The sequence below is a fragment of the Oryx dammah genome, unplaced genomic scaffold, assembly GCF_014754425.2.
Source record: "Oryx dammah isolate SB20612 unplaced genomic scaffold, SCBI_Odam_1.1 HiC_scaffold_10, whole genome shotgun sequence".
In the NCBI taxonomy this organism is placed as follows: Eukaryota; Metazoa; Chordata; class Mammalia; order Artiodactyla; family Bovidae; genus Oryx; species Oryx dammah.
In genome coordinates this window covers 30,310,020-30,331,027 of record NW_024070194.1, presented here as the reverse complement: position 1 = coordinate 30,331,027, position 21,008 = coordinate 30,310,020, and the positions used below count along the sequence as shown (strand labels likewise).

Sequence of the window (21,008 nt, the reverse complement as noted above, 5' to 3'; positions counted from 1 at the left end):
AAGTGAAACAAGCCAGACACAGATGCCACCTAATATGTAATCCCATTTATATGGAATATCCAAAGAGGCAAATACACAGACACAAAGGCAGATTGGTGGTTGCCTAGGGCTGGAGAGGGTGTGTGTGTGCGGTTAGGGGCGGGGGGGGGGGGCAGTGTGAGGAGTGTGCTTGGAAAGGATGACAGCAGGTGGGTATGGTTCTTCTTCGAGGTGATAAAAATGTTCTGAAATTAAGAGGTGATGGCTGCATAACTGAATATACTAAAAACCACAGCCATGTACCCTTCAAAAGGGTGAATTATCTCAGTAGTTATTTAAAAAACAAAAACATCCAGGTTAAGCACAGAAGTGTTCTTTGCTAGAAGCTTCATCCCCAGCAGCTGCTGGACACCAAGGCTTGGGCCTGGAATGCAGCCCGCTCACTCTCAGATTAGGCGGGGAGCCTGTCTTATCTCTTCCTCTAAACCCACATTCCACAGTCCTGACTCTGTCCTCCTGCAGCTCTGACTCCTGGGCTTACCAGACCTCCTCAGGAAAAGTCTGAGTGGTGGGTCCCATGTCAAACACCAATTCTTTCCAGATTTTTAAGCTTTACAGACACTGTGCAGTACAGGAGTCAGGGTCTGGAGTTCAGCAGACTCCCAGAGAATCCCAACTCTCTCTCTTTGGGAAAAGGAAACTATAGAACCATTTTTTGAGAGCCTTCTAAATGCCAGGCCCAGGACTATGTTCTTACAGAGCCCTCAGCTGCTCTGAAGGTAGTTTATCACCACTGTCACTGAAGAGGAAGGGACATGCAGCCCGGCTGACACCTGTCCCGGCCAACACGTGGCATGTGGCTTTTCCTGTTCACCAAGCATTCAGCCCGCAGCCTGGATTTCTCTGGGCTTTAGTTTTCTCAACAGAGGGGCACACACACCATGCAGGTAACCAAGCACCTGACTTTTAATGCCAGTCCTCACTCTTCGTGGAACGGCTGTTTGCTGGCCAGGCAGAAGGCGATGGGCTGTATGCTCATTCTTCCCTTCCCCAGAACCGCCAAGGCCAACCAATGCTCTCCACATAGGGGTGCTACCCCGACAGGGCTGTTCTGCCTTGCTCCTCTGAGTGGCCAGCTCCCGGCTGAGCTTTCCAAGAAAGTCCTCTTCCCCTTGTAGCCAGGGTTGGGAGACTCCTCTCATTTCTACACTAAAAGTTCCTAGGGGCAGAACCTGCGGAAGCACAGAGCTGGGGCTGGAAGGAAGGGCCTCTGGATGTCTGGGCACCTGGCAAAGCCTCGGACCCCTGGGGAGAGAACAGCAAGCCTGGTGTGACTTCTGGGCCCATGTGTGGAGTGGGAGGAGGACCACTCAAGGCCACCAGGCATTTTCTCACCAAGCAGCCGAGCATCCTTTTCTCTTGCCGCTCACCCACCAGGACCCACACAAGCTCCTCTGCACAGGAGATGACAAAACCACAAAGCACACCTTTTCAAATCACATATGGCTTCTTTGACCCCATCAAATAACTTTATTCACACAAACGTCCCTTAATTTACAAAGCCTCAGTCATTCATACACATTAGGGGGATCCACAGTGTTCAAGGAACTTAAATATAATGTATCATACCAACCCAAGTAAACCAAGTACAAAAAATATTCATATATAAAGTTGTTCACACGTAGGTCCTAGATTACCAGCTTCTGTGCAAAAAAAAAAGAAACAAAGAAAATAGATTAACTAGTCTTTGAAACTAACCTTGTGCCTGGGTTAAAACCTCCCTTGCACCCAAGCTGGCCCCACATGAACGTAGATCACTCCAATATCCTCCCTGCTCTGATGGAAAGAGGCACCTGGAGAACAAAGGCTTCTTTAAAATGTCCCTAAATGGACTCTCTTCCACCTGAAGCCTCTCAGGGGAAAAGATGCAGGGGTCTCCTTCCTGTTTACCCCCCAATTTAGGGACTCCGGGAGCCACTGGCAGCGGACTCAGCCCTCGACTCTGCGTGCTGACACTAGCCAACCTCATGACACATCCTGGTGCTCCACTCCCAACGCCTTCTCTCCAGATGGCTTGGCCACTGAAGCCTGGCAGGGCAGGATCGGAAATGGCCCACGCTGTCCCTAAGGCTGGGCCTCAGCCCCAAGCCAGGGGTCTGGAGCTTGGAGCTGCATAACTCAGCTCGTCTCAGGTCACCAGATCTTGGAGACTCCAGCAGCTGGGCCCCCTGCCCAGGCCCAGGATGGGGAAGGGGCAAGAACCTAAAAACCCCACTGAGAGGCACAGCCCAGACAGGCAGGGAGAGGTCGGCACAGGGGAGCAAAGGTAGGCGCGCACTTGGTGGGCAGGTCTGGGAGCCTGGGCGGCAGGAGCAGAGAGTTAGGGGGTGGAGGCCTGATCCTACCTCTCCAAGCTTCCTAAGGATAACCTGAGGCTGAAACCCAGATATCCATCCAAGTTAGAGCTGTCTTCTAAAAAGGTAAACAGCAACAGCAGAAAAGGAAAGAAGATTCCCACAATGTCTGCTCTTTTCCTTTTTTTTAGAAAAGGACTCAAGCAAAAAAAAAAAAAAATCTTATTGCTCCAAACACTGGTTTTCTAGTAAATAATTGATATGTTAAGGAGAGAGATCTTGGAGGAAGGGAATGAGAGGTGGGGAATGAAGGCTGTGAGGAAGGTGGCAAGTGGTCTTAGCACCGCAGGGTCAGGGGCAGAGGGGTTGTGGGGCCTGTGCCCCAGCCCTAGCCCCCTGCCTTCATTCGCTCTGGGGTCACCATGGGCAGTGCCACAAAGGAGGCCAGGAGCTGTACAGAGAGTCAGATCTCCACCCAGCAACGGGCACGTTTCTCCTCCAGCTGTAAACAGGTTATGTCTTAAGTAAACATTGAACACACTCCCTCAGAAAGACAACCATGGGGGCATGAATCACAGCGGGTTAGGGGAAAGAATTCCGCTTTTGACCCAGTGCCTCTGGATGAGAGGAGGCTAAGGTCCATGGCCTTAGTCCCCGTGCCCAGGAGGGGGTCAGATGGAGCTGGCCTTGAAGGCCTAGAAAAAAGAGACACGCATCCTCCTGGCTGGAGGGAAGAGGCAGGGACCTGCTGGGGAGGAGGGCAGAGTGCACACCCGTCTGCAGCACAGCTCTGCCCTTGGCGAAGCTGCTAGTGGTGCCCTGTGGTGGGTGCGGGACACATGGCTGGCTACAGCTCTGAGGAAGGGATGGGGAGGTCGCGGGGAAGCCATCCTCCCATGTGGCTATCTGTGTGTGGGAGTGAGTTTAAGGGACAGATGGACACGGATAGGGAGACAGAAGCCATGTACTAAGCCAGACGGTCTGGCGGAGAGGGCAATGGAATAAGGCACTATGATCTGTCTTGTTGATTCCTCTCACTGAGGGAGAATGACGCTCAGATCCTCCCTCCAAAGACTCTCCTTTCCACAGATCCCAGGAGAATAACCGACTGTTATTTTAAGGACTGGAGATTTCTACAACTTGCACAGGACTAATAAATTGGTGGTGCTGAGATGATGTGCCCCAGGGCAGCTGCCAAGCCCGAGACCCAGGTGAACAGGCAGGAAGAGACAGGTGGCTGACCTCAGTGAGAAGAGAGGCAGGGTGGCTGAGGGGCAGGCAGCTCCCCAGGGAGAGCCAGCCTTGACTGCGGGCTGCCTTCCACTGGCTGCTGGGTGCCCGAGGCAGATGAAGTGGAGAGCGGGGGAGGGGGAAAGACAGGCACTCGGGGCTAACAAGCTGGGCCTCAGGAGCTAGGGAAGGAGGTCCTGCCACCAAGCGAGGATGGGCTGGGAGTCCTGCAAGACAAAGGTACGTGGACGCTGCTACCTGACCGAGGCCACCCACCTCGCCCAAAAGGAATGGCCACCTGGGACCTTACTCAGAGCTACGACACCTGGGGAGGGTAGAAGGGAAAGATAAGCCAAAGGTAAATATCTGGTTAGAATTGAACCCTCACTAGGATTTCAGAGTGGGGGCTATGGCCAGGGAGAGGTGGGGGTGCCGAGTCTAGGGACGGCTTCCCCATGTAGGGAGGGCAGGGAGGTGGGGCGGAGGAGGGGCACTGACTGCAATCAGGGGATGCGCTTATCCCCTCTTCCAGTTGCAGCTCAGCATATCCCCAGGGGAGGAAGGGGCCTGGTCACCACCTGCCTCCTGGCCGGATCCTGCTAACCACAGCCAGCCAGCCATCTGCCTAGGAGGAGGAAGAAGCCTTGAGAAAAGGCGGAAAGAATGTGAGCAAACATACTGCTGAGTTTGAAAATCTGGGCTGATGCTGTGCTGGTCTCTTCCAAACTCCCAGGGTGGAAAGACTGTGGCTCTGGGGGGAAGCCCCCCTTGGTCACATACCAACTTAAATGCCCTCCAACATCTCCACCTATCCATTCTGCGCTGGTTTAGAGAAAACAACAACAAAGATAAACACAAAAGAAAAATTCCTTTTCCCTTCCTCGCCTTGCTGTTCTGGGGTGAGAAGCCTGTGGAGCAGCTGAAGGGGCTTCTGGGTACGGGGCAAGGGGAACAGCTCTCCTCCTGGCAAGGGAGAGGACACGCCTCTTCAAAAGACACGCCTCTTCAAAAGACACGCCTCTTCAAAAGCCTCTTCAAGAGGGAGGCTGCGAGAGCGTCGATGGAGAGTGGAAGAAAGGCTACACAGACAGACGCTGGAGGTGGGGTCGGGAGTCACGGCCACCAAGCCCACAGACACCTGATGGCTGTGGTCCACCCGCTCAGCCAGGTCCATCCTTTCCCATCAGACACATTTACATGGAGGGTGGGCACCTAACAGGAAGTCTCTGCGGGGAGGGAGACAACGCTCGGTATTGTCACCATATACGACAGCACGGGGCCTGGCTCACAGGGCACCTGCTGCACTGTGAGGAGATACCAGCCGGTTTAGGACACCCTGTTCTTACGGCAATGCTCACAACTGGGTCACAGGGCGCTCTGACACCCTGGACATCTGGCAGCCACATCTGGGTAGATGATGATCCTGGAGGCAGGAGGTGGTAGGTGCTGACTTCACAGGAGTGACAGATGCCCGCTGAAGACCCTGCTGTATCCTAGGCAGAGGTTTGGCACGACATTTTTTCCCAGGGAATCTTCGTCTGGGAGGAAGATCACTGACAGAAAGGTAGGCTTGTAGAGCTGGGGTGGGCTGGCAGCTCAATTACTGGGGAGTAAGAGATGGTCACCTTCTGGCCCTCCCCCGTCAGAACCCCGGGTTATGAAGGGCAGTAGAGGGAAACGATCCCCTCTGTAAGTCCTGGCGGGACTCTGGATTCCCAACCGCTTAAAGAAGACAAACTCCAAAGAGGGATCTTCTTTCTTGAGTTCTCCTGGCCAAGCTCGGGTCTTCCCCTCTTAGGTGGTTCTTGGCCTCTGATCATCTCCAAGGCCCAAGGGCCAACCAGGAGCAGCCCACCAGGGAGTCCAGCAGTTCCTGCACCTGGTGGGGAGGCGGCACAGAGGCCTCCTTCTGTCCTCACGCCCCCTGATCCAGAAGAGGTCCCCAAATTCTCCACGGAGGGGTAGGCCTTCTCTGGGGAAGTGAGGTGTTATAAGCAGAACTAAGAGATGGGTAAAAGAAAGAAGACAGGGAAAATAAAGGACAAAAACAAAATACCTCCCTAACCCCTTATAAAAATTAAAAGTGAAATTTATACATATGCTTTGTCCATATTGAGTTTCTTAAAGAAAGTGGTGCCTGTCCACAGCATAACTTCTTGCTCTTCTGAAGTCTTAATCGTTTAAATTAAAAAAAAAAAAACAAAGGTGGGGGAGACAAAAAAATAAAGCAAAAGTAAGAGGAGGGGGAAAACCCAAATGAAAGCTTCACATTGCTGGAGACCCGGCTGTCAGGAGATCACCAACCGGCCAAGCCACCACCTGTGCCCTCTGCTGAATTCTGTGCGAGACACGATGAGACTGTGGGTCCCGAGGGTCAACCTGAAAGACAGAAGGCAGGGAGAGTGGACGTGGGTCAGTAGGTGTGGGTGCCCTCCAAGCTCCAGATGCCTCCCTAGGTGCCAGCACCCAACCCAGATGAACTCAGGAGCTGTGCAGGGGCGGGGTGCGGGAGGTGGTTTCACTCTCGGGAGTGAATCCAGCCTCACTACAGCCGCCAGGTCCCAGACACGCTATCCCCACCTTTCCAGATCAACTGTGATGCAGGCTAAGCATCACACGTCGGGTCACCTCACTGCCTGAGGGGCAGGCTCCGGCTGGAAATCCACATGTGAGGCCCTGGCTACAAATCTGAATCCCTCTCTCCTGGCTTCCCTACCCTGTCCAGAGAAGATGAACAGCATCCTAGTCATCTGTCCCTGAGCCGTGGCAGCCAAGATCCCTCATCCCCCCCACCATCCCCTTCCCTCTGTGACTAATCAGGCTGCCCTGAACGTTCACAGCAACCGTCTCATCCCATTTCAGAGACAAGAAAAGTGAGGCTCAGGGCTCTGAGAACCTGCACTAGGCTACCCGCCCAGGTCATAAGGAAGGCCAGAGTCCCACAGACAGTGGCAGAGTTCGTCTCCCAGCCACCCGCTGGGCCTTGTGCTCAGGACACTGCCGTGCTTAGGAAGGAGGCTGGAGCCAGAACTGCGGCCCAGTCCACAGGCTCTGCCACTTGACTGCGAGCAAATCTGAGTTGTCTGGTTCTTTGGTCTGGTCACTGTTCCACATCACAGGTTATTACAAGATCCAAATAAACGAATACGTGGAAATCTTACAACAGTGCCTAGCCGTACTATTACTAGCTATCTGGGAATGGCAAGACCAGTGGCCTATGCTTCACGAACCTGTTCTAGTGGAGGCCTAGAATACAACAACCTGCAGAGATTATCTCTGGGCGGTCCCCACCCTGCCCAGCGCTACTTTCCCAGTCTGAGCCTGAAAAGAGCTAAGCATAGCCTAAGCCTGGCAGGCGGGCCACCCAGGTCAATAGTGTTCCGTGGCAACCCATGGTCTCACCAGTTTTAAGTGCCCATCTGACTGACCAAATCAGACCAGCCTTACCCAGGGTGCTTGACTCCGCCCCTGGCTTCAAGGCTCCGTGAGCTGCTGCAGTCTGATAACACGGCGTGCCATCCCGGCCCCACCGCCTCCCCCCATTACCTGACATCTGTACACTCAGAGCACACTGTAATCCTCAGGTCCCAGGGAGATGCCTGGCTAGCCCTCACCGGAGGCGGCAGGATATGGTGATATTGGACAATTTACTTCTCCAGGTCGGCCTTCCTTTTCTCTTCTGTGAAATGGGGGCTCTTTTTTGAGGTTTGAGTGGAGTAACGACTATGAAGTACCTGGCCTACGGCAGGACCCGACTCCTTGACGAGCCCATCCTCTCCCAGCCATTTGCCCCCAACCAGAAATTACGAACGTGTCAGGCTTAAGAGGCCATGGCCCTCGGCCACTGAACCATCCTAACTGCCTCCAGACGGGCGAACCACGGCAAGGACGCGCATGCCACTGGAAGAGTATGACAAAGCCTTCTAGAAAGCAATTTGGCAACGTTTTCAGAGCTTCAGATGTATTTAGATCCTATAATTCCACTTCTGGAAATCAAGTTTAACTGAATATACTAAATATGAAAAAGCCTTCATGAATAAAGATGTCCACAGAAGCAGTATTTAAACTGAAGCAATAACCGCAAATCCAAAAACGAGAGATTGAAGCAAACGATCCATCTACGCAATGACACATTACAGAGGAAATGAGAAAACTGTGTGGCATTCTAAACAAAGCGTGGCAGAAGCATTTCCACGGGTTAAGTGGGAAGAAAAAGGCTATGAAGTTCTGTGACGCACAGTGTGATCACAGCTACGTAAAAGACAAAAACCTCCAAGTATAAGAAATCTGGCAAGAAAACACATCAAAATACATCAAAATGCACTTGTCATGGGTGGATTTTCCTCTTCCGCCTCTCCCCCTCTGTATTTTTGATACTGAGTACACATCACACTGTCACACTGTACTTTTTAATGGGAAAAACCATGTCCTTGGATGAATAAGAAAGATCCCTGGGAAAGGTCCCTAGAGTAGTGAGGGATCCTGGAGCCCAGACCCCGGCTCTTCTCTGAGCTCCTCCACACACAGTGGATGGTGGAGAATCTTCCACACCTTCAGATGAGAGACCAGACTGCGGGACCCTTCCTCCACTGCACAGGGGAGGTGTGACCTGGGGTCCCTGTGTGGAGTCAAGTGAGCATGGATGATCAAGGCACTGGAGAAGTATCTGATCTCGGAAGGAGACGCTGGGACCTCTTCGCCCCAGCCTTCTTTTCTGCTGCTTCTGTTGCCCTGCCTATTAATCCCCCTCAACAAACCTCCACTTGTGGGTCTCGTACGCCAGTTTTTGACTTGGAAAAATACAGTCGTCACGAGCACATCCTGGGATGGTCCTGCAGCCATCCCCAGTTCTAGCTCCATTCAGCAGGCCGAGTGCCTTCTCCCTGCTGCCGCCAGTAGATGAGGCAGAGCAACCAGAAGATGAGGGGAGGGGAGGCTTGGGGGGAACTTCACCATCTAAGACATTAAGTCCTTGCGAGATACAAGAAAGGCCTGGGAAGCGGTATGGTCATGCTGGCATAATCTTTGGAATCAGTGATGTCCTTTTCAACACTGCTTTCCTCCCTCCCCTGGCAGGACCCAAGCTGAGGACAACCTCAAACGGATGACCGTCAGTCACAACAGGAAGGTGGCCCACGGCAGCTGAAAAGCAGTGCCGGCAGGGAAATTCAGAAGCCAGAAGTCTCTTTTACATAAGAAACTAGCAGAACAGAGTGTGCCTGAAGAAGGTCAAACCATGTGCCCAGCACTTTGAGAGAGTGCCGGGAGACACAGGCGTAATGACTGCTGTAACCACTGGGTCCCTTGCCAGGACACAGCTGACATTTCCACAGGGTCCTCCATTCTCCCTCCAGCTTTGGCACTGGCCCTCCTGGTAGGACATCTCAGGACAATCCACAGGTCTGCCTGCTTCTGCCCAGTGGGCAGGAACAAGAAAAATATGACCCTTTCTTCCACAGAGAGAATGCTGGCTTTGCATTCTTCTCCATCTCCCATGAGAGAAGGTGTACCTTCCCCAGGGAGCCCATGGCTGCAACCTCCCTGGAAGAGAGCAGGGGTGGGGGTGGGGGTGGGGGTGGGGTTCCCTACAGCCTGGAGTGGGAAGGGCTCAGACCACATGGGTTGAGGTAAAGCAGCAGCAGGCCCTCCCGGAACATGAATGGTTTGGCCCCAGCCCAGTGGGCCCTCAGCATTCCTCTAGCGGGTGCCACACCTCCACTCCGAGTGCCTGGACTGCAGCCTGACTGCCTGATTCTCGGCATCAGTCACGGCTTGCCTTGTCCGTTTCAGCTGGAACACTGACTTCTGACCACAGCAGAGCCCTCCAAGCAGGCGACGCCATCCCTCTGAGCACAGTGAAAACGGGAGACGTGGCTGGCCTGCAGGTGAGGCGCCACTGGCAGTGCACCCCCGTCTCCCACCTGCCCGATGAGCTCAGCTGCGAGGAGTTAACAAGGCTACAGACCCAGAGATGGAGCCACCTGCCCCACAGCAGAGCAGCAGGACCAGCCCTCAGCCCCTCTTCTCCAGCCTCGCAGCCCAGAGCCTTTCTACTATGAGCCTCCATTTAGTGCTTCCCGAGCTGGCTTGTCAGTGGCTCTAAGAGTCCGTATTTGAGATGTCTCCTGGGGGTAAGGGGCCCAGGAAGGTGATGGCAAATTCTTCCCTTTTTTATATTAGCTCTAGAACCAAGTTCCCCCAGCACATCTGACTTCCTTATTTCTCTATAATGATCGTAACAGCAATCGCTTGGTCAGCACTGATTATGTACCAGGCATGTTCTACGACATATAAATGTAGGCCACTTTCATAGGTAACAACTTAGTAAGGCTGTCAGCCCTCTTACACTGCTTCCCACTCACTGGACACACATGTTTTTCATCTATTGCCTCTTCTCACTCAACCACCATACTACGTGGGAGCTGTTGTGCCCCCAGTTTCAGAGACAAGGAAATGAAAGTTCAGAGAGAAGACCTGCATGGCTAATAAGTGGAGGAGAAAAGGGTTGAACCTAGGTCTGTCTCACTCCAAAGCTCCTGCTTTTTATTACATGCAGAATCCCTCCCTAGAGAGACAAGAAGAGCTTAAGTAGAGTTTAAAAGCCATTTAATCCCTTCACCTATAAACAGATTCACTCAGAAAAGGCTTGTGGAAGGCTTGGCTGAAGTACCTCTGCATGGGTCTGAGGTCCAGAGCACAAAGGGGATGTGGTGCCAGCCAGGCAGTGAGCAGCCTTCTGGCAGGTTTCTCTGCCAGCCAAGCAGTTGTCTGGTCTGTCCAAGGAAGCTGAGGAACCAAACTGCTCCCATTAAGGCCATCAGCAGGCTGGAGAACAAATGCTGGGTAAAGAAGAGATGGGAGCAGGCAGCCATGGGGCTGGGGACAGAATGGGCTCACACAGCCAATGCTCTCCCTTAGTCCTCAGCTCACAGACTGGGAACAGCCGGGTAAATAGACGATTACCCTTTATCCTAAAAGGTATGGCCTTCCTACTTTGGTCAAAATGTCACTTCTTTGATGAAATGATAATGAAAAGTAAATGGGAGTGGTTAAAACAGTTGTCTTCCATCTCCTACCTCCACTTCTCAGCTTTTAAACTCTACTGTCCTTCAAAACATCTAAGTCTGGCAATCACAGGATTGAAAACTATCTGGGAGCCACAGCTACACTTTAACTCGGCACTTTCACCTTAGTCACTTACATTATCCAAACCTCTTTTTCCCTCCTAACAAATGGGGAAGCTATTTGCCCTCTGGGGTCAGCTGTGAGGGGTGAGTGGGGCATGGAGGAAGCTCTCTACCTTATTAGTTATCTTTCTCTCTATAACTCATCTGGAGTCAAAGCTTAATTTGGCAACTTCCTATGTTTTCAAAACGGAGATTTAAAAATAAGGGCAGGCAGGGTGGTGGTGGGGGGGGGGAGGGGGGCGGGGAGCTTTCCATGGCCACGCCTTTGCCCCAAGGGCAGCCAGATGGTGGCAAAGGTATCCTCAGCACCTTTCAACCTGCTCAGGCCTAAAGGTGGATTTTTGAAGTCCAGGGACCTAGAAATCTGAAACACAAGAGTCCTTGCTCTGGGCTGCTAAGGTGAGCGGGGAACACTGAGCCACAGTCCTCACAATACTCTACAAACACATCTATCCATGAAAAAGGCTCTCCCTACAGACGAGGGATTTTAGTCTCAAGAGGTTACATACCAAGTTGTAAAAGGTGAAATGGTTGGTGGAGGGTGGTTGTCGTTCAGTTGCTCAGTTGTGTCCAACTCTTTGCGACCTCATGGACAGCAGCACGCCAGGCTTGCCTGTCCTCCACCATTCCCAGAGTTTGATCAAACTCACGTCTATTGAGTCGGTGAGGCCACCCAACCATCTCATCCGCTGTCATCCCCTTCTCCTCCTGCCTTTAATCTTCCCCGGCATCAGGGTCTTTTCCAATGTGTTAGCTCTTCCATTAGGTAGCCAAAGTGTTGGAGCTTCAGCTTCAGCATCAGTCCTTGCAATGAATATTGAGTTGATTTCCTCTAGGGTTGACTGGTTTGATCTTCTTTCTGGCTAAGGGACTCTCAAGAGTCTTCTCCAGCACCAAGGTTCGAAGGCATCAATTCTTTGGTGCTCAGTCTTTATTAACGGCCAGCTCTCATACCCGTACATGACTCCTGGAAAACCGTAGCTTTGACTATATGGACCTTCGTAGGGAAAGTAATGGCTCTGCTTTTTAATATGCTGTCTAGGTTTGTCATTGCATTTCTTTCAAGGAACAAGCATCTTTTAATTTCATGGCTACAGTCACTGTCCACAGTGATTCTGGAGCCCAAGAAAATAAAGTCTGTCACTGTTTCCATTTTTTCCCCATCTATTTGCCATGAAGTGATGGGACCGGATGCCATGATCTTCATTTTTTGAACACTGAGTTTTAAGCCAGCTTTTTCACTCTCCTCTTTCACTTTCATCAAGAGGCTCTTCAGTTCCTCTTCGCTTTCTGCCAGAAGGGTGGTGTCATCTGCATATCTAAGGTTATTGATATTTCTTCTGGCAATCTTGATTCCAGCTTGTGCTTCATCCAGCCCAGCATTTCGCATGATGTACTCTGCATATAAGTTAATAAGCAGGGTGACAATAATACAGCCTTGACGGACTCCTTTCCCATTTTTGAACCAGTGTGTTGTTCCATGTCCAGTCCTAATTGTTTTTTCTTGACCTGCACACAGGCTTCGCAGCAGGCAGGTAAGGTGGTCTGGTATTCCCGTCTTTTTAAGAATTTTTCACAGTTGGTTGTGATCTACATAGTCAAAGGCTTTAATGTAGTCAATGAAGCAGAAGTAGATGTTTTTCTGGAATTCTCTAGCTTTTTCTATGATCCAATAGATGTTGGCAATTTGATCTCTGGTTCCTCTGCCTTTTCTAAATCCATCTGCAAGTTCTCGGTTCATGTACTATTGAAGCCTAGCCTGAAGGATTGTGAGCACTTTGCTAGTGTGTGAAGTGAGTGCAACTGTGCAGTAGTTTGAGCATTCTTTGGCATTGCCCTTCTTTGGGACTGGAAAGAAAACTGACCTTTTCCAGGCCTGTGGCCAATGCTGAGTTTTCCAAAACTTGCTGGCATATTGAGTGCAGCACTTTAACAGAATCACCTTTTAGGATTTGAAATAAAATCCAAAAAGATGTAAAGGGTTGACTGGGATTCAAACAGAAACTCTGGTTCTCTCTATTCCTCTCTGCCTCTCATGTATTTATCAGAAAATAGTCACCTGACTGGCATACTCAAATCGTGGTGTCATTGGGTGGGAAGCCAAGAATTCACCCTTACCTAAGCTCTCCCAACGTCCTAGCTGGTGGTCTTAGCACTGCAGTTAATGATGTTTGTGAAAAAACTAGACATCGTGCAAGGCCTGATATGCAAAGCTTCCTTTTGTTCAGGCAAAGGACCATGTAGGAATTATCTCCATTTTATGGATAAGCGCATCGAGGCTCAGGTTATTCATTTCCAGCATATCATTCTGGGGAAGCTCAGAGGCAGGGTAATCTCAGGGTCACAGAGGGCTAGCCTCTCGTTCTAAGCAGGATTAGCTTCAAAATGAGTCATTTTCATTTGTTTTACATACTAGACAGCTGGCTTTTCATTAAAGATATCAACATGCCAGTCCTGGCAGGGTAGGGGGGGCAGGTGGGTGGAATGGGGAGGGGGAAGATGGGGGGCTGTCAGCGGCTCCAGGACTACTGTCTAATCTGTCAGAGGGACTGAGGCCAGGGAGCCAAGCTTTCTGGCGTATCACTTCTCTAAGGCTCGGCTAAGCCAATAGTGGTGCTCAGCATAGAGCAAAACCAGGGACGACTGTGCTGTGGACACCTCACTGCACAGCATATGAGGTCCTATTGTCAGGGTAAAAGAAAATGAAGCAGACACTACAAATGGGATAATGATGTCTCCAGGTACCCAGAAAGGGCACAGTGTCAAGGAAAGGGAAAGTTTGTCAAGGAAAGGGCAAGCTCAGAGAGCACCGAAGCCTACCCAGCAGGAGCTTCACAGCAGGTTTAGACAACCTGGAAGGCCTTGGTGCTGGGTTCTGTGGTCTCTGAGTCCTGACCAGGGGACCAAAACAAGGAGCAGGTCCCCAGCGTGGCAGGAGTACCGTTCAAAGAGCACAGGTTACTAACGCTCTGTCAAAGGCCTGGGGTTTAGAGTAGAAAGATCTAAAGTTTACACCCCAGCTCAGTCAAGTCTCAGTTTTCTCAGCTTACAATGTGGAAACATCTATTTTGCAGGTGTGAAGCCCCGTGATGGGCTCGGTGAGACACACACGATACACCTAATCAAGCCTCAAAGCCATCCCTCAAACCAACATCTCTTATCCACTCAGGCAAAAACTCCAGACAAGACGAACCGGCCTCGTGTCAGTCTTCTCTGGAGGTGACAGCATCCGTCCTGCTCTGAGGGTCCATCTTCCTTTGGGCCTCAAGAACGGCAGGTCTGGGTGCGCCGCTCCCTGCCCTGCCCCTTGCTGTCAGCTCAGATGGCGCATGCCTCCTCTGGGAAGCATTCCCAGGGGCCCAGACACCTCAGGGACTCTTCTCTGTTCTCTGGTGAGCAGGCACAGGATGACCAGAGAGACCCCCCACTAACCACGCTCCACATCTTCTCATCACCCCTAGCAACAAGCTTCCTGGGGGACAGGGACAGTCCCGTGCTTCCCTGGAGCCTCTCAGGTTGCCAAGTGCAAAAGGAGCTGGAATACTGCCTGACTGATAGGAACTGGGAGTTAGCACATGGCAATAAAAAATTAATTTACGAGCTTCATGGAACCATTCATTCAACACGACAGGAGTTTAACATAAAAATATGGCTTTGAAACCCCTGCCTCTGGTTGAGTTCTGACTGAACATCCAGAAAGCCAGGTGCAAAGACGGACATTCACCCCACCCCAGGAGGCTGGCCACCTCTCCAGACTCCAGGGGCTGCCAAGGGACAAGCTGGGGTTTGGCTGGTGCTGTTTTTCTCCCATGCTACACTGTGCTCCCCCAGTCTGGTACCCCCACACCCTCAGAGAGAAATGGGCACACGGGGAGGAAGGGTTTTCCTGACACAACAGCCTATCAGTGATGGAACCAGGAGGCTCCTCCACGACTACCCCTCTTACTGACTTCGCCACAGAACGCCGGCTCTCACGGGGAAGAAGACAGCCCACAGTCTGCAAACTAGTCTGCTTCAACTGAGAGGGAGCTTGAAACCTGGCTGTGGCTAGCTGGAGCAGCCTGGCTTCAGAGAATATCCCCAGTCTAAGTCAGTCACAGTAAAGGGTTAATGAGACGGACTGGAAGGCTTGGATTTGGCCTCAACTCTGCAGATTTCCCAGATCTTAAAGTTCCACTATAGCCTTCTTCCAGGCCCAGCCATCTGCCAAAAAATGTCCATCAAATACCCTGAGCTGACATGGCTCCAGAGGCTGGGGGTTCATCCCTAGCGCCTCCCATTCTCCACACTGGGAGGACATGGATGGTGGACACAGGCGGCGGGACAGGGCAGCCCCTGTGTAGCCAGAGGTCTTCACTTTGCCTAAGAAATCATCCCTCGCATTTTCACATCCTCCTCACCTACTGACGCACATCCAGCGCAAGTGCCCCCTGAGTTCTCGAAAGGCAGACTGCCACCCAGGCTGTGGCAGCTCGAGCGCAACTGGAGGCGTGTACCCCCATGTGGCGGTCTACTGGGACACTGACCTGCCTGGTGGCGAGAGCACAGGGGGAACCTGGCTCCCAGTCTCATCAACCACCCCCCACTCTTTTCTCGGGACCCAGTTTCTCCATGTGCTGAGGGGCTTGGGACCAGGGGTCCTTCTAACCTCGAGAATGGGCAGAAACCCTCCTGAAGGCACAGGACACATCTCAGTGTATGTGCTGCTGCTAAGTCGCTTCAGTCGTGTCCGACTCTGTGCGACCCCATAGACGGCAGCCCACCAGGCTCCCCCATCCTTGGGATTCTCCAGGCAAGAACACTGGAGTGGGTTGCCATTCCCTTCTCCAATGCATGAAAGTCAAAAGTGAAAGTGAAGTCGCTCAGTCATGTCCGACCCTCAGCAACCCCATGGACTGCAGCGTTCTAGGCTGCTCCATCCATGGGATTTTCCAGGCAAGAGTACTGGAATGGGGTGCCATTGCCTTCTCCACAATGTATGTGAGTCATGTGAATTTTTCTGGGGAATTGTCCTCAACATGCAGAGTCTGAGGAGTCCAGGACCCAAGGAGTACTGAGAACCAAGATGAGCTTTGTAGGCTCCTTCTCCATTGAGGAAACCCTCTAGCTAGAAGGCAGCATGGGGGCGTCTCAGGCAAAGGAGGACTGGGCACTGTGCGCTGGGGGTCAGGGTGGGAGGGCGACTCCAGCTCCTGCACCGGGGCCCCTCCACACAGAGCAGTGGGATGGCGAGGCCCGTCTCCTACAGGCTTTCAAGTGGAACCCAAGACGCCCTTAAAGTGGACAAATGTCACTAAGAGGAGGTGGGCTTAGCTCAAGCTGTGCCCCATGCAGCACAACAAGGGCCCATGCTCTCATGACAGCAAGTGGCAGGCCCAGTATACAGAAGGGCATGGCTACAGGGAGACAGGAGTGAGCAGAGCTTAAAGCCCGGATGGTGTGTGGATGCAACACAAGGCGTCTTTATCTCAAGAACGTCCCAAATTCAGTCAGGGCAGCCAATAGTACCATGCAACTGTAGCACGGAGACTCGTTCCTATTACAGCAGTGTCTGTGGTGTGACCACTGCTGACCTGCTCAATACTGTCTTAAACCTTCTCATTCCCTGAAGCATGCTGATAGTATTTATAAGTTTGCCAAATGTACGAAAAGAAGAACCATGGGGCAAGACCTAAGATTCTGCGATCTGGAGGTCTCCAGGGATCTGTATGTAGTCACTCACCTGGGTCTGAGGACGCAGATCCAATTAAACCCAGTCTTTTTGGCCTGGAGAAGTCACTGGGCTGTCAGGGTCTGGGGGTTGGGGATTCCCCTAAACCAGCTCAGGTGGTGAACAGGTCCAGGTGGAACTCATTCCAGACAAACTAAGGGGGAACTTTTTTGTCTCTAGAAACAGCCCTGATAATTGGCAGTCAGCTAGGGAGATACCCTAATTCTGCCCCCCTCAACTTATTAAATAAGTGTGAGGATGAAATGAAAGCTGCCAACAGCCTCAATTGGCCCCTAAAGAGACTGGGGTTCAGCTGTGGCTGCTGTGATTAGCAGAGAAAGGGCTCAGGGGAGAGGGTGGGCTCCAGGGAGAGTTCTCCTCACCTCTTGGGCCCTTAGCCAGGAGGAAGATGTCTAAGGAGCTGTCAGAGCTAAAGGGGAGAGGAGGCTCACCATATGGGGATGGAACAATTTGTGGTTGTGAAAATCACAGCTCAAACAAGGTCGTACCCAGAGTGGTCTGGACCAAAGGAGACCATATGGACTCTGGTTACAGCAAGAAGTCTGAAGCCCAGTGTGTCGAGAGGAACTCACGAGGGGCACTTGCTAAAGGCTTGGCACTCTCTTAGGGAAAAGAAGGGCACTGCAAATTGTTAGTGAGAAATGAAGCAAAAACGAATGATTAGCCTAAGAGATTTGGCAAAAACAAACAGAACGAGGAACTATACAGAGGCAGCCACCACTTACTGAACTCCTGCTGTGAGTGAGGAACTGCACTGGGCACTTTGTTTCTTATGCATTTAGTCCTCCCAACAGTATACAGTAAGCATCAGTGTTAAACGGGCATCATTTAACGGGTAAGGAAATAGGGGCCTAGAGAAGTTGGGTGTCTTGCTCAAAGCACTTCATTGATAAGAGACAGAGCTGTGATTCAAACCTAGGTGTATCAGCATATCAGATTCAAAAGCAAAAACGGGAGCACAGGGTCTCTGCTCGCAGGGCAGGCCTCGTACCTTCTGAAGACAGGCACTTTTGGGTGCAGCATCCCATATCTCCCTCTCTATCTCTGCGACAGACTCATCTGTCAAAACCCGAGCAGTGCACACCACTGCCACCTTTTCTGCAGGATGAGGTTCACTCTCCTTAGACCAACATTCAAGGCTCTTGGCAAACTGGTGTTACTTTCCTCTCCACTTTGAGCCTCTGCATGGACCAACCCAAAGATCTGCTCCTTCCACAGATCCCCAGTGGTCTGTCTTTGCTCACATTCCTGCTCAGAAGACCTTGCCTGCTCTCCTTTCTCCAAGGGCCATCTGAAGTCACACATCCTACTGTTGCCACTACTTGTTCAACAAAAAGCCAGCACATGGTCCTCTGAGTTCCTGGGAGCACTGAGAAACTGTGTTCCCACATCTTTGGAAACCTGATGGAAAAGAGCATGGATGCCCAAGCTGTAGCCTGGAGCTGGCGGGCACTAGCCATGTGCCCTGTGGGAGCAGGGTGGACACAGCACCTAGGAAGCCAACCATGTGAGGATTTAACAAGACAGTAAATGGGGAGGGGATGAATCTGGCAAACAGCCTGTGCTCAGTAAGTTTAGGTGAGAGAAGGCACTCCCTGGGACCTCCCCCACCACACCTGACAGATGCTAAAGGCTCCAGGCTGCAGCAGGCCTGATGCTATACAGAAACAAACACAGTGCATGTAAGAACCACCAACAAGCTGCAAAAGCTAAGCATTTGCTAAACAAGTGCAAAAAAGGACTCAGGCTCTCTTGGGTTCCAGAAAGGAGATCTGTGGAAGGCAGGTGGGGCCATTCTCCACCCCAAGGCCTATAAAGAGTTCAAACCAAGGTGTGACAGGACAGCTGAAGGGCTGAACTTAAGTGCCACCCCTCTGCTTCTGGTATTTGCACTTAGAAGCCTGAAGGCAACAGACTACAGACCTTCTCTCTTCACCTCCTTCCTCAGTATTCCGTTCCTTAACTCCCAATACAAAGTATTGCCCAATTTACAAATTGGGTGGCTCTCAAAATCAATTTCATAGCCAACAATCATGATTCTGATGTACAACTATTAAAAAAAGTGATGCCAGAGCTAGAAAGATGCTCTTTGTCAGAACAACCAGCCTACCCATGTGACAGGACACTGCACAAGTTTTCAGCTCTAAAAAGCAAAAGTAAATACAAAAACAAAATGCTATGTTCTTGAGACATAATTACAGCAGAGTGAAAATGCAAATAAAGACCCAGAAGAGCTAGACCCATCAGTCAACTAATCAGAAGCTGATTACAAAGAGGAAGAACACAATATAGCAAGACTCAGTCATCAAATAAAGGCTGTGAAGGCAGCCCGGGGTCTATGGAGGTCACCTTGAGCCCAAGACGGTATTTCATTTTCAGTGTTTTTTTGGGCAGGGGGCGGAGAGGGGGACAGGAACCTGCACTAATTCTGAGATACTTCTCTGTTACTGTATTATGCATGCCAAGAGCTGGTGTGAAAGAACAGCAGGACTCGACAGCTGTGGAGTACCTACTGCATGCCCAGCACCCCAGGCTAGCTTTACCTGAATTTTCCAATTTACTCCTCCTGAAAAACCTGTGGGCCAGTGCTGGCAACCTCACTTTATAAGTGAGGACTCCCAGACTCAGATGTCTAAGGTTTAGATGGACTGAGGCCAGGAGAAATTTTCATCTCCACGGCCCAAGCCAGGCACACAGCAGGTGCTTAATACATGCCTGTGGAACAAGTACGTGCAATTTCCTAGTCTGGTTCAAAGCTATGTCTAAGATTCCACTCAAGAGACAGAAGCCCGTCTCCAACCTCATCACTTCTCCCTGTCCTGTGCCTGCTGGCCCTCAACTTCCCCTTCCTCTTCTAGGAGCAACCTCCTGTCCCACAGTGGCCTCACACGATCTGTTATTCCCCTGAAGGACTCTCGCTCACTGTTACTAAGGCGTAGAAGCCCATTCTCCCAGGGTCTGGGAAGCCTGAGGAGAAGTTCAATTGCTTTCCTTCCCCCTCTCTGACAGAAGGCCACAGGGCCTCACCTCAGTCTCAAGACACACGCACAAGGAAGAAGCTGTGCCAGAATCTGGAGTCCCCCTCCTAGGACTGTACCCACCGTGGAGCTCTGAACATCCCGGGGCTGAGGCAGGAGGGGCAAGGGAGCTGGGCCGAGTGGTCCTTTCATACTACTGGTTTTCTGGATGAGGCATCCAGGACCCACTGTGTGTGACCTGTCCAAAGCCCCACGCTAGGCAAGTGTATTAGACAGAGCCCGATTGGAACCCAGCAGCCCCTCCTAGTTCTCAGGCCTCGATCCAAGCTTCCTGTGGGGCCATGGCAGGGGGTGGGGAGGAGGAGCAGGCAGGTGTCACAGGACAGATTCTGGATCTGTTAAGCAGAAAACTTCTTAGCCCCAACACTCTCAGTTCCTGCCACTGAACTCTACCTGGGCCGTGCAGAATGAGGCTGTGGATTCTGAAGATGCACCTGGGTCTGCCTATGCGGTTACTACTGTAACAGCATTTCATCTCAGTGAAATTCTAAAGAGTAGGTGGGAAACTGGAGTTCTGGGGACTGCTGTCCTCCTGCTACAGGGCTTCCTAAACATCAGGCTGGAGTGACGTACTTCCGAAGGCTCTCTGTGATACGCCTGGTAGGTGCCCGTGCCCCGAGATGCTCAGGGTCGGGGGACGGAGAATGATCCCTGGATCATCTCAGTGGTGACATCTGGATTTCAGGTTAGGCAAGTGGCCTAAACTCCCAACTCTTTTTTTTTGTGTGTGGGGGGGAAGGTAAAAGTCACCCTGTTGTTTGGTCTTGGGTGTGGTATATTCACACTCATTTCTGCTGTCCCACACAAACCAACGATTCCATCCAAACATTCATCACATCCAAGCCTGCAATCTGGTTACTAACAACAAATAAGTCTTTGGCTGTGACTTCCAGCTCTCCTTACGTCTGGTACAAGGCTGGGCTGGGCTGGAAAGGCCATGCATTCTGCCAAGATCTGACAGCCCTCCCCTCTTTCTGTCCATGCCTTAGCTCTGCCCTAGACTGGAACTCTCTGGGAGGACATGTCTTAGACATGTCTGAAAAAAGCAGAAAGGAAAAACACAAAAGGGTGCTGTACAAGTTATTTCAGAGCTTCCTTTTTTGCAAAAGGATGGAAGTAAACACAGAATGAGTCAACTGGCTCACATCATCTGTGACTCTTCCATTGGAATAGAAGGTTAATACCAAAATCCAACATGATATACCATATACCCCGCCTGCTTTCCACTACTTCTCCAGGGCCAGGTCTCAGAATGACAAAAAGCCAAGGTTATCTACCATTCATAAGATTACCTGCCCAGGCCCCACATCTGGCTCCTTTGTGCAGTCTGGGGAAATAGAAGCATTTTCATCTTCCTCATTATGCCCTAAGGGGTGCCTGGGTGGCTCTAATCCATTCCTCCGGAGTCCCCAGATATCACTTTCTTTTACAAAGAAACAAAATACAGAATTCTGACCTGTGTATGATGCAGGCTGAGTTATAGCTTTCC

General features: G+C 51.4%; 1 protein-coding gene across 1 annotated transcript in view; it reads right to left on the bottom strand.

The window, feature by feature from the left end:
* Positions 1 to 1,467: 1,467 nt before the first annotated feature.
* STK35 (serine/threonine kinase 35) overlaps positions 1,468 to 21,008 on the bottom strand; it is a 41,899-nt gene continuing 22,358 nt past the window's right edge. The window contains exon 4 of the mRNA XM_040247784.1: positions 1,468 to 5,942. The gene's annotated coding sequence lies outside the window, so the exon portion shown is untranslated. The remainder of the gene's footprint in view (positions 5,943 to 21,008) is intronic.